Below are 13,062 nucleotides of genomic sequence, written 5' to 3'. Positions count from 1 at the left end.
TCACCCTAGAAAAGACGACATGATTCCATTTCCATTTGATGAAAACCAGTTTTATTTCTTTTCATTGCAGACTATCTACTAGTTGGCCAGTTGTGCACAAATCTCAAGAACGATAGTAGCCTTATATCATGTCCGAAAGCGACACAATGTTCAGCAAGAGATAAGAGATGTGCCGCTGTACAACTCCTGTTCTCTACTGATCCGAGTTAGGCAACAGGACCATTGCCAGCACTCTCAAAATGCAAAGCAGAGTAGTTTTACACTTGAGGATTTAGCTCAAATTTTCGGCCTGGGGCCACTTTATGCCACCTCACATTTTCAAAGTCAGCTTGAAAATCAACACCAAAGTGTACCTGGATGTGCTGAAGGATGTGGTGATCCCCTAGTGCAATTAGGTGGCCGCTGGCAGACCCTGGGTGTGGCAGCAGGATTATCTTTTGAAAATTAACTTTATGCTTTAATCTTTCAAATACAATCAAAAGGTAGTCGGAAACCTACAAAAAACATTATTATAAACCGGCTTTCAAAACTATGCCCCCCCCTATCTTTTTTCCACCATTGTTACTCATACCTATCACGCATATATGTATAGTTCCTATATTCTGCATAATTACATAGAATTTACGATGAAAACGTTCCAGCACACGGAAATATTTTATACAAACACACGCATTTTATACAAACACACACACACACACATATATACATATATATATTTAAGTGACCTTATCGGTGTGAGTCTGAAAAGTCTTTACCAAACTCCTCTTTGAATATTTGGCCTACAGCATTCAAATTTGATACAGAGTATTTGTACCTGTAGCACACTTGATTTGGTTTTTAGCTGGTCAAAATGGAGAATAAAACAGTTGACCTTAACAGGAGTAGTCGACTAAACCTGTTTACATGCATACATCTACATTCATATATTAAAGAACATTCTTTAACTATTTATGTGCGTATGGACGTGACTAAGAGGCTAAGAATCAGGCTGGAGAGTTGTACGTTTTGGTTTCAATTCTAGCCGATGGCATCCAAGTCATTTTTTACTTTTCGAAATCACTATGATATATTGGGTACAATATAATAATCGATAGAGGAACGCCTATAAAAATGCCAAATCTGCATAAATTATCACATTTAAGCCTATTTTTGCGACCGGTCAACGCTGGGCGACCTGCTATTAACAAATAAAAATTGGTTAGTCAGAAGCAGAATTTGATTTGTCAGTTCATTAAATGATATTTGGGTTTGGCTTTAAAAATCCGACAGGATAACTTTATAGGTTAGAGTATCACCGTTAACCTCTCTATGAATACAATTTCTGAGATGAATCAGAAAAGTACAACGGCAACCAGTGTTTGAAAACAAATATCGATATTCCGTCTGTCGGGATTCTGTTTCGCTGGCGTTATTTTAAGCCCATCCATCACCGATATAACCAGAAACTCCGGGAATGAACTACGTTCCAGGAAAATGACTGGATTCGAACACGGAACGCAGATTTGTCAGTATCCACTTCAACTTCCGGTCAAAGGAATTAAAGAAGATAATGAAACGTTCCGGGAATAGATGACTGCAATTGTAATTTGAATGCGAATGAGAAAAGCAGACGGAAAAAGAAATGGGCACATTTCATTCTTCTTTGCAGATAATTCTATTAGAAGTCTGTGGTAATTGTTTTCTTTGACGGCGTTATCAAGATCTATCCGAGCATAACCCAATTAGTACATTGGAGAAAAAAAAAAGGGGGGGGGATAATATTGATAAAGTTCTAAAGACAAACTTTAAAAAGAAAAAAATTATTTCCGTTTGAGACGAGAAAATAAAATAAAAGGAAACATTTACGTACGAGTTGAAATAACCGTCCCGAGACGGGTTCATAATATTGCGCCACCTTTAGCTTATTTAGTGATGGGAAGATGTCAGACCCTTAAATATTTCTACAGCTGGGGCAACGAGCTAAAAAAAAAAATTCTTGGTCGACGCCGGATAGGGACTTAAATTGGTTCATTCGTATTTTTTTTTTTTTTTTTAAAGAGCATGACAAGTTCGAATCCAGTCAATATCATAGCACTTTTTTCACTTATGGATGTTGGCAACCTCCAGGTGGTCTTGAATAAGGAATCAATGAAACCTTAAGTAAAAAAGAGGATATTCAAAAGAAACGAGGAAAAAACATTGTCTACCTGGACGGAAGGAGCAAATTAGCGTGATTTTATTTTATTTTTTTGTATTGAACTATGTAGCACAATATTACTTAGTATTTATTAGTATTAATTTATCTCATTTGAGTCAGTTTTACATTTAAAATACAATAGACATTATTTTCATCGATATTAAACTAATATTTACTTAGTGTTATTGGCTTTTCTGTCCAAAAAAAATTTTTTTTTGCGTTATCCAGAAAAATATCAGCTCATCAAAACATTAATTAAATTTCTAATTCCGTAGAATTTCCACGGATCCTGCCAGTTGATAATTATTAGACAAGGAATCTTTTTCTAGTGAAAAAAGATTTTAGATAAACACGATATCAGGTCAAATTCGGTGGCCAGTAGATTTTGATTTAGCCTATTTACATAATGTCGACATATTTCAAGCGTGCTTTACTCATTTTTACATGCATAATACTAAATGGTTTTAAATGGAAGTGACTCCTCCTTTTAAGTAATATACCACAAGAACAAAACGTGGATTCCATGAACAAAGCTTCTTTCTTAGAACTGCACGCATGTGGAACTCTATTCCGTCTGCCTGCTTCCCACCTGACTACAACTTAGATGTCTTGAAGTCCAACGTTAACAAATTCCTAATGAACCGCCCCCTTAAGTAAACACTTCATCAAATCTCCACACTAACGTAATGTACTTGCAATAACCCTTATCCCTGAATGGCTTCCGGGCCTTGATAAGTGGTGACCACCGTGTAAAAAAAAAGTTTGCAGCCTATACAGTTCTTTTTTTTTTTTTTTTTTTTTTCACGCGTTCTGACCGCGACCTTTAAACATTACCAGAAACCATTTCGTCTAATTAATAGAAGAGCATATTTACAGAGACTAAAATCATATAGTCGTGAGAATGGATTATTACCTACTAAACCAAACGTAAACATCAATGCGCCTAAGAGCTAAAAGAAAAACTAAGGAGATAAAAGGGAATAGGGCATCTTTATAAAGATTTGATTTCTTTTTAGATGCAAATGACAAAACAGTATTTGATACATTTTAGGAATAGGTATCCAGAGATGTGTAGTCGTGCCGTAAGCAGTTCCAACTAAGAATTGAGAAAGCCAAATAAAGTTCTGACTTTTATAGAAATCTCTTATAATTATACAAGTGACCTTGTCTATTTGTGCCGAACGGTCTCTGCCAAACTACTATCACTTTTTTGGTCTACAGACTTGAAACTTTATATATAGGAGATTTGGACCTGTGGAACAAATTCTATCTGTCCTTTAGCCGGTACAAATAGCTGTTAAGGTCAAAATGGAAAAAGAAAATGGAACTTAACAGGCGGAAAGCCAGTAAACGTTATTTCTGCGCATGCGCAAATATACATTTATATCAACGCTATTTTTAAAAGCTTTTGTTGGTTGGTTGGTTGTTTTTGTTTTACGGCATATCAACCCTTTTCGGGTTATTTAATGCCGAATCCAAAGATTTTGAAGAAAATTTTTTTTAATAGAATATATTTGTTGTTTTCACGTTGGTTTCTATTTAACCCATAGTTGGGACCCTAACAGGTACTACCACTCCGGGTCAGAGTGGACCTGGGAGCAATGGATATTAAAGGGTGGCTCCACACTCCCCAAAGCCCACAAGCTGGGGCCTCACCACTGGATATAGTTTAAGGTCATATCCATGACCCCCACTGAGAGACTTTTACCCTCTGAAGGGGGACAGTCGGCGTATTCTAATGCCCCACCGACAGGGCCGAAAAGTTTTTGTATACGTATGGACTTGACTTCACTCATAGTAACGCTGGAGAGCTATGTTTTGGTTTCGATTCTAGCTTATGGCACTTTTAGTCTTTTTTTTTTTTTACTTTTGAAATCATATATATATATATATATATATATATATATATATATATATATATATATATACACATATATATACACACACACTGTTTTAACAAATACCAAAACTTCAAGAAATGGGTTGATAGCAACAAATATATATATATATATATATATATATATATATATATGGGTACAATATGAAAATCAATAGAGAATTTGCCTTATAATACGAAATCTGCATAAAATCATATTCAAACGTACTTTACGGCCGAGCTGTGCTGGGCGGTCTGCTAATACACACATTTAAAAAAGCGCTGTTTTATTTTTTTTCTTGGCCAAACGAGTTAAGTATTCAAGAACCAAAACAATACGGAATACGCTGGAGTCTGTAATGCTTTCGCTTTTGCACTAAATTTTAGTTCGGTTCTAATTGACTGAAAAATAATCATCTGGCAAAAACGCGTTTGTTTTTTTTTTTTGTGTGTGTGTGTGTGTGTGTGTGTGTGTGTGTGTGTGTGTGTGTGTGTGTGTGTGTGATATTCCTTGTATCAAACTGCATTACATACACTTTAACACAAAAAAGATTGGGGGGGGGGGACTCGTAATACTATTAGTTTGTTCGGTAAATTTCGTTATCGTATGCCAATTTCGGAAATCTTCGGTATTGATGCAAATACCGAAATATTCTTGGCTACTTCTAAAAAGCACCCAGTATTTTTCTTAAAGAAATGTTAAAATAAATAAAATTCTTCCATTCTGTCAGAAAAAGAAATTAAGCAGCAGCACGCCACTGCGCACGACGGAAATGAACGAGGACTTTTAGATTTTTCCGAGATGAAGACGAAAGGGAAAGTCGACGACTACTGGAACTGCTAGAACAGGAGAAAAGAGTCGGATTGCTGCCCCCCCCCTCCTCCGACCTCTTTTTTTATAGGGAACGGGGAAAACGTTTGTGTGAGGGGGCATTTTAAACAGGCAGACAAAATAAAAAGTATTCCTTCCCCTTTATTTTTCAATTTTCTGGTAATCCCACGGGTTCATAGTAGTTACAAAATCGACGATATTATTGGACACGGGTACGCGTTGAAACTAGAATATCAAGTAGGTTCCGTAATCATTGTAGGAAGGTTTGTTTTTATTTATTTTTTATTTTTTTCAGAGTCCATTCTTAATCCCTTCTCTTTTGGTAGATTTGGTACTACTAAGAAATAGGTACTCAAACGATTTAGGAATGAACTCAAAATGGGTCCAGTTCCGAGTACTGACGGAGAATCCAAAACCAATTTTTTTTTTTTCTTTGAGGAATTTTCAAAACTTTATTCCTAACCTTACTTTTCGGTATTGTCCTCTACCCATATATATTTTTTTTATCGCGACTTTCAAATCGTAAACTGCTTCAGCCATTTCCGAAACAGACTGAATTTTCCGTCAAAACACGGAACTGATTCCATAAGAACAAACTGAAATCCTTCGAATGACCATTCCTTACAAATACCATTTAAAAATAAACAATCTAGTTCCATGGGAGTCAGGGATACATTAATGGAGAGGGGGATTTGCTTTAAATTTATAATTTGAAGAATAAGGAAGAAATAATGTAAAAACATAAAATAATGTTAACTGCCAGAGTTCTATAAATTATAGCCAATATGCAATAAAAATATGAATATGCAAGAATGCAGCAAATGAGGATGCAACTAATGTCAAAGAAATACGGGCCTCTGAGATACGAACACTAACGTAGAAGCCATTTTCCTAAAACGCAAAGTGAAATAAAACCCTTGAAAAACGAGTTCGTTACTTTAGCGAAATGCTAAAATCAAAATATTGAATTTCAAGTGAAACCAAAAGGTATCCACTGAATTGTCATGCGACAGTAATCGACATATCCAAAAATTACGAAAAACGATCAGGCAAAAAATTAATTATTAATGAAAACAGTTTTCGAAGACCATTAGCGAAAAATAAATTTTGCTAAATTGGCCGAAAATTTTCAGTTTTCAGAAAAGATTTGCCGTTTTTTTATTACGATTCTCGAACTAATTATATATATATATATAGATAGATAGATAGATAGAGATTATACATACACACAAACACAACTCAATTTTCGCTAATTGTCTTTGAAAACTATTTTCATTAATAGTTATCTACCTCATCGTTTTTCGTAATTTTTGGATATGTTCATTACTGTGACATGGCAAAGAAGTAGATATCATTGGTTTCACTTGAAAATCAATATTTCAGTTTTCGAATTTCGCTACAAAAACAGAACCGGAAAAAAACTGCCCTGGAAATGATTAGGGAACAACGGAGAATACTGCTATTAGTAGTTAGTCGTTCAAGTCGCAAACGCCTAACTTTCATTGCTGGAGCGGCTGTGGCAGCAGCGAAGATAATACTGATTGAATAAATTAAGCATAGATATATAGATCAGGAAATCTTGAGCAAATTTCACCGTCTCAATTAGAAGTGTTGGGAGTCGCGATAAATAAAGCTTGTTTTGACTTTGGCCTTTACCACATGAAACAAAAACAAGTTTTGATGTGTAAATGCGCGTGTCAAAAGGCAAAACATAAAGACGTAATAAATTGGAGATTGTGTGACAAACGGGAAAAATATTTCTGCGTTACAATAACACAACAATCAAAACAAAAACGAAATAGAATAATAAAGTGGAGGAAACTGTCATTTATTCGAAACGGGCTTAAAAAGATACAATAAAGGTATAAATAAGTTTGAATTTAAAGTACATTGCAGCACAAATATATATATATATATATATATATATATATTACTATAATTATTTTAATACATGCATACATGAGTGTTTCGTAGGGCCATGGAGTAACGATGTCATCTCGGACACCATTTGCAAGGAACATACCCCTCGGTATATATATATATATATATATATATAAACCGATTTTTTTTTCTTTGTTTGTTTTTTTTTGTTTTTTTGTTAAAAAAAGTGGGAGGGGGGTCCTCACATTTGACAAAATAGCCTTATAGAAAAAAATTAAGGCATGTACAACTATAAGTGTTCTTATAATTTCAATATTTCGGGGGGGGGGGGTAATTCGTTATCAAAACAACACCAAAAATTCCTGGTATTCGTTTGAAGTACAAAAACGTCTCCCGAAAGGGCTAAGAATGGATTGTCTTTTGAAGAAAAGGTAATATATGTACTACATAAAATATTATGCTAGTATTTTACTTCGACAGTAGGCTACTTGATATACAAATATGCTAGGCAGTAAGTTTTGAAAATATATGGCAGTTAAGCTACAGCTACACTGAATTTTCCGCATTTCATTCTCGTGAGGATTAGTTATGCAATAGCCTGACGAATCCTCACGAGGATGAAACGCCGAAAATCATGTGTAGCTTAATTGGCATCTTTGCCCGAAGGCCAAGATCAAAGTGTAGTATGCTTTAAACGATTGGGTTCTAAGTAGGACATCCCCCAGTACGAATGGGTGAATGCGGTATTATGGTAAAATGGGATACTAGCTAAAAGAATTTCTTTTGTTTAGTTGTAGAGTGACAAGGATGACCAATGACCCCCCCCCCACATTCTTCCCCTCTTTTGAGTTGGCCTTGTGTCTAAATTTTCTGCTTATGCTGAACTTGCATTATATTTTTGGCCTGAAAAGATTTAATACATCAAAGGGTAGTATCTTTTCTAATGCTACATTTCAATTTTTTGTTCTCGGTTAGTGGAGGGGAAATTCTTCGCGACTGAGACAATTTTCATTTTTGTTCCTTCACCCACATTAAGAAACGACCTTGTGTCTAACTCTGTGTCTAACTCTGCCCTCGTTAAGTTAGGAATACATAATTGCATATTAGAACCATAACACTTCAGTTTGACTTTACCACTCTATAATTATATATAGTAGTAACATGACAATATGGTACTTATGTATTTTTGGTACTGTGCTGAGATAACGTTATTTCGAAAGCCATTCTTAACATGTGGAGGGGTGTATTTTATAACTATTCTGTGCTTCCTCTTCCATCTAATTTAATAAAAAAAAAAAAATTAAAAAAAAGGTATTTTTACGACCTGCTCCAGCGTAGTATAAACACATCCCATCCCATCACCCCATGTTGTTCAGAACAGCTTTTGAGGTTAGTAGGTATTCCGAAAGCCGTTCTTAATATGGGAACGTTGGGATGTAATATATGTATCTACATAAAACGCTGGGGAACGTCAAAAAAAACTATTTTAAAATAGCGCAATCGCAATACCAAAAATACACAAGCACCGAAAATATATAGCAATTCAGTAACACAGGCATCTATGTTTCATCCCCGCATGCAATAGTCAGCGCCTTCCTGGCGATTCCTTGCAGGTAAATATTAAAACTACAATATCAGCTTATACGTGCATTGAATGTGTGTGTGTGTGTGTTTCAATAACAACGGATTTTATAAAATCATTCCGTTTACAATCGGATTTTTTTTTTCTTCTTTCGAGTTTGGGTTAAAATCGCCCTATGGGCACAGGAATACTCCCCGGCCCCGGTGAGATATGGGAGTGATTCTATAAAAATAATTATGCTACGGAAGTATTGCAGATGAGAGTTGAGAATTTGTAGTCGGATTATTATCGCAATCCCAAATTTATATTCATCGCGTTTCGACAGTTTCACTATGTTAAAAAAAAGATGCACTCTAAGAAGGTCGGAGTTTACATCGGCCGAAACGCTCTAGATATAACCACCAAGAGACGAGAATAGTAGTCCGAATACTCCAAATATTGAAATTACGTTTTCTTATAATCGAAACTGCAGAACCATTAATGGTAAATACTGCCAGTGCCATGGATCCGCGATAAGTCGCAATTAATTATGATAAATAAATTGAGCGATCAGATGTTATATTTCCTCCTCGTCCTCAATTTGGTATTCGAGAAACTCATACGCGCGTTGTTATAACTTCTGGTGTTGCGTGCGGGAGTTTGTTGGTTGGGTGTGCGTGTGTCATTTTTACAGTACTACCTGTTTACAAGCGAAACACGAAAGAAAATCGGTGGTAGCAGAAATAAGAGGAAGGAGAGAAAAAAAAAAAAAAAAAACCCGAGCGAGCACCTTACGAGAAAAAAAAAAAAGAACGCCCCCCCCCCATTCCAATATATATATATATATATATATATATATACATACACACACACATATTACACTACATATAGACCTAGGTCGCATTCCAAAGAATTCCACTAGGATTAACATAAATAATGACAATACGGTGAAATAAACAAGATAGTACGCTTATTAATTTATTGAGACAAGCTTTAGATTATATATATATATATATATATATATATATATATATAATCGTCACAACAAATGAAATTATTCACGTTTATAATAATTATCACTTTTTTTTTTTTTTTTTTTTTTAGATTCTAAATTGAAACCAACGTAAAAGATGTTTGGAATTTTATAAGTGAGAGAATTTAATAAAATCAATTTAACGGTGCACTTATGTATCTATGTTACCGCGCTGAAATAATGTTATTTAGAAAGCCATTCTTAACATGAGGGAGAGGAGGGCGTTTCGTAATTATTTTGTACGTTCGCTTCACAATTTGATGAACAAATTGTATCGTAAAAATTGAATTTAACTTGAAAATACCATTTTTAAAACTAGCGCGGTACCAGATGCACAAAAAACAATCTATCGTATTTGGAGACAAAAAGTGATAAATTATTAAACGTCTCAAATTGAAAACACTTTAATGGACGTGTACATATATATAGCGCTTCTACAGAATTGGTTTCTACAGAGATTTTGTAGGCGATAAATTGATTTTTCAGATAAAAACAATGGTTTCAACTGATTTTTTGTCAACTTTAATAAGTTACAACGGTAGCTTCGAAAGTATGCAGTCGAAATTACTCGAATATTACTGAATTATTAAATAAAACAACTTTAATCGTGAGAGCAGGTGAAAAATTGCCGCCATCTTATTTAACTAAAAACGGAAAAATACCTCCCTTTTGAACTCCCGTGTCTTACGATCGTTTTCAAATTCTATTTTTTATTTTCTTTAATAAATAATCTTCTACCTGATCGATTTTCGTAATTTTTGGATATAATCATCTTAAAAATACGAGGAATACGTAGGTACCATTGTTTTCATGTGAAATTCAGGATTACGATTTCTGAAATTTCGTCTCAATTAGCACCATATATATATATATATATATATAAATAAAATGAGGGATTTTAAAGAATTAGATACCAGTACTTACGCAGATAGTTCAATGTATCGAGGGAGAATACATAACCGATCCCGGAAATGGGCGAAGCAGTTTACGGGTTGAAAACCGCGAGAGAAATCAAAATGTAAATACGAAGGGTTACGTTAGATGTAAGATTTTTGTACTTCTGCAGTTTAGGGATCATGGTAAAATTATTTAGAAACCCATTCTTAACATTGGGAGGGAAGCTTTGTTAACTATTCTTCTTTACTTTCATCTAACAAGTTAAGATACCGTAAAACTAAAAGGTAACTTGTAAATACTAAAAGATAAAATTTTACTTTCAAATGACGACTTACCTAGGTTTTCGGGTATGCTGAAAACGAATATCGCATTTAAATCTACGCAAACAAGTAGTTTTCAAGTTAGTAAACAATCTAGTTCCTTATTAGATAAGAGGTGGTCATTGTTGCACGCGCAAGCGCGCATATATTTGGCGTACAACAATGGCCACCACTTACAACATATTTCCCACATTTTTTAGCACTACTAACTTAATATCCGGAAAACTACATGTTTTCAGAAAATTTAAATGCGATATTCGTTTTCAGCATATCCGAAAACCTGACGAGTCGTTATTTTAAAGAAAAATGTTAAGGTGGAAACTAAGTAAACATTTATAAATAAATAAATAAATGAATACTAGCATGCTCTGTAAACTGCACAAGTCCCAAAATTTTAGCCAGAAAAAAAAAACAAAAAAAAAACGGAGGAGGGTGACTTTCAAATCAAACTACTTTGGACATTTCCGAGACTGGACTACTACGTTAGTGCTGAAATTCCGAATAACAGGGTGCTGATTTATCATAAGTACATAAAAAAGGGAGTTCGTTAAAAAGGTTGCTTTTTACAATATTTTTTGTTGCAAAATAAATATACGCAACAATTTGAACAGGATTTCTTTTGTAAAATATATTAAACGCGACTTTCTAAAGAAACTAGTTAGGCTTAAAGTATAAAATTTTTAATTAGCCAAAGGTTAAACTAGACGAAACAATATCTTGAAAAATAGACATGCTATTTTTTTCAAACATATCGAGGAGAAAAACATAACTACAGCTGACAAAGCGCGGAGATAAGCATCGCTTGCTTGACAATCGGGCATTTTTTTTTTTTTTTTTTTTTTTTTTTTTTTTTTTTTTTCCAGAATTCCATTTTGAGGAGAAAAAGTGGATTCTTAGTAATAAAGAATGGTAAAACTATACAAACACCGTGACAGCGAATTAACCCTAACCCTAACACTAACCCCAACCCCAACCCCAACCCTAAACCTAACCCTAAACCCTAACCCTAACTCTAACCCTAACGCTGTCACGGTGTTTGTATAATAATACCTAAAGAATTACATCTAAATTCTTCTTCCAGCTTTGAAAACGAGAAAATAGGGGATCTCTATTTAATGGCATTGGATTCTTTTACAGCAAAAGTGAAATAAACGAAGGCATTAAAAATGTCTTTTAATTGAACCATGGTTCCATCCGTTTTAACGGTATTCCTGGCTTCCCCTTTAAAAAAATCGTTCCACATTAATACGGAAAACCAGCGCTTTCATTTTGTATTCGACAATATTTTTAAGCGCATCGAAAAAGACAAAAGACTGCATCGCGCTGAAACAACATTTAGAAAGCCATTCTTAACATTGGGAGGGAAGGGTGTTTTGGGACTATTCTGTATTTTCACCAAACAAATTAAAACAAAAATATCGTAAGAATTGAACTTAAAAAAAATATAGCGCAGTAACAGGACAGAATTTATTTTCTTAAAAATGTTTAAATCCAAATTTAATATATAAATATAAAAACAGGCAAATCTTTTCTTAAATATTTATTTATAATTATTAATACGCAAGAACTACGAAGAGCACGAAAACGCCATGGGTAACGGATTAACTATTAAATAATTTGAGTTGAGAGCAAAGTGTAGTATCTGTTGTGTCACTGAATGAGGTTCCTCTAGACGGAGGTTTTTTGTTTATTTTTATTTTTTATTCCTGATATTTTTGTTTTTATTTTGAAAGGGTTAAATTTTTCTCATACATTAAAAATTCTATTTAATTCTGCCATCGTGAGGGGAGGGATGGGGGAGGATGTAAAATTGCAAATATATAAACCAAGTAAAGAAACAGTGAAATATGCTATTTTTTTTTAACCACTGGTTGGTGTAAGAAAAAAAAAAGGAACAGATATTTTAATGCAAATATTAGCATATGCAACAATGATAAGAACGATCAAGTGGGGGGGGGCAAATATAGCTTGACCGCAGAATGAAGAGATAAAAGGAAAAAGAAAGGACTGTCTGAAAAGAAGAAAAAAAATCAAAGTTGAACTTACCGCTGCTTTGGCTGGTGATCGTCCTCCTGTCTCGTAAGATAGTAGCAGTAAGTAAATTCTAGCAGTGGCATAAAAGTGGTTCGACCCGACACACTCTTCTAGAAAGATAGAATGGGAGGAGGGTGAGGGTGAAGAGTTAGGCAACAGCCAGAGAGAGAGAGGGAGAAAGAGAGAGAGCGGGAGAGGGGGTGAGAGAGTCGCCAATAGATATTACATAGAGAGAAGGTCGGAATGCGAAAAGAAGGGAGAATCAGGGAGAGTTGAAATACGAGAACGACCGACGAAGGAAGGGGAGTGTCGTATATTAGAAAGAGAGGGTGGCAGTGTGTGTGCGTGGGGGGTGGGAGGAGAATATATGAATGAAAAAAGAGAGAGATATTGAAGGAGGAGGAATAAAAGGTGCGAATAAGAATTGAACAGAGGACGGGAGGGGGGTTCTA

General features: G+C 34.7%; 1 protein-coding gene across 2 annotated transcripts in view; it reads right to left on the bottom strand.

Moving 5' to 3' along the window:
- The window catches only part of LOC145293212 (CD9 antigen-like), a 388,541-nt gene extending 375,781 nt beyond the window's left edge, over positions 1-12,760 (bottom strand). For both annotated transcript variants that reach the window (XM_080139744.1, XM_080139745.1), the window contains exon 1: positions 12,623-12,760. The gene's annotated coding sequence lies outside the window, so the exon portion shown is untranslated. The remainder of the gene's footprint in view (positions 1-12,622) is intronic.
- Between the last annotated feature and the right edge of the window lie 302 nt (positions 12,761-13,062).

The sequence above is a fragment of the Euprymna scolopes genome, chromosome 14 (genome assembly GCF_053919585.1).
Source record: "Euprymna scolopes isolate OS-2025 chromosome 14, ASM5391958v1, whole genome shotgun sequence".
NCBI lineage: Eukaryota > Metazoa > Mollusca > Cephalopoda > Sepiida > Sepiolidae > Euprymna > Euprymna scolopes.
The sequence above is the reverse complement of the archived record's forward strand: the minus strand, read 5'-3'. Positions and strand labels throughout refer to the sequence as shown.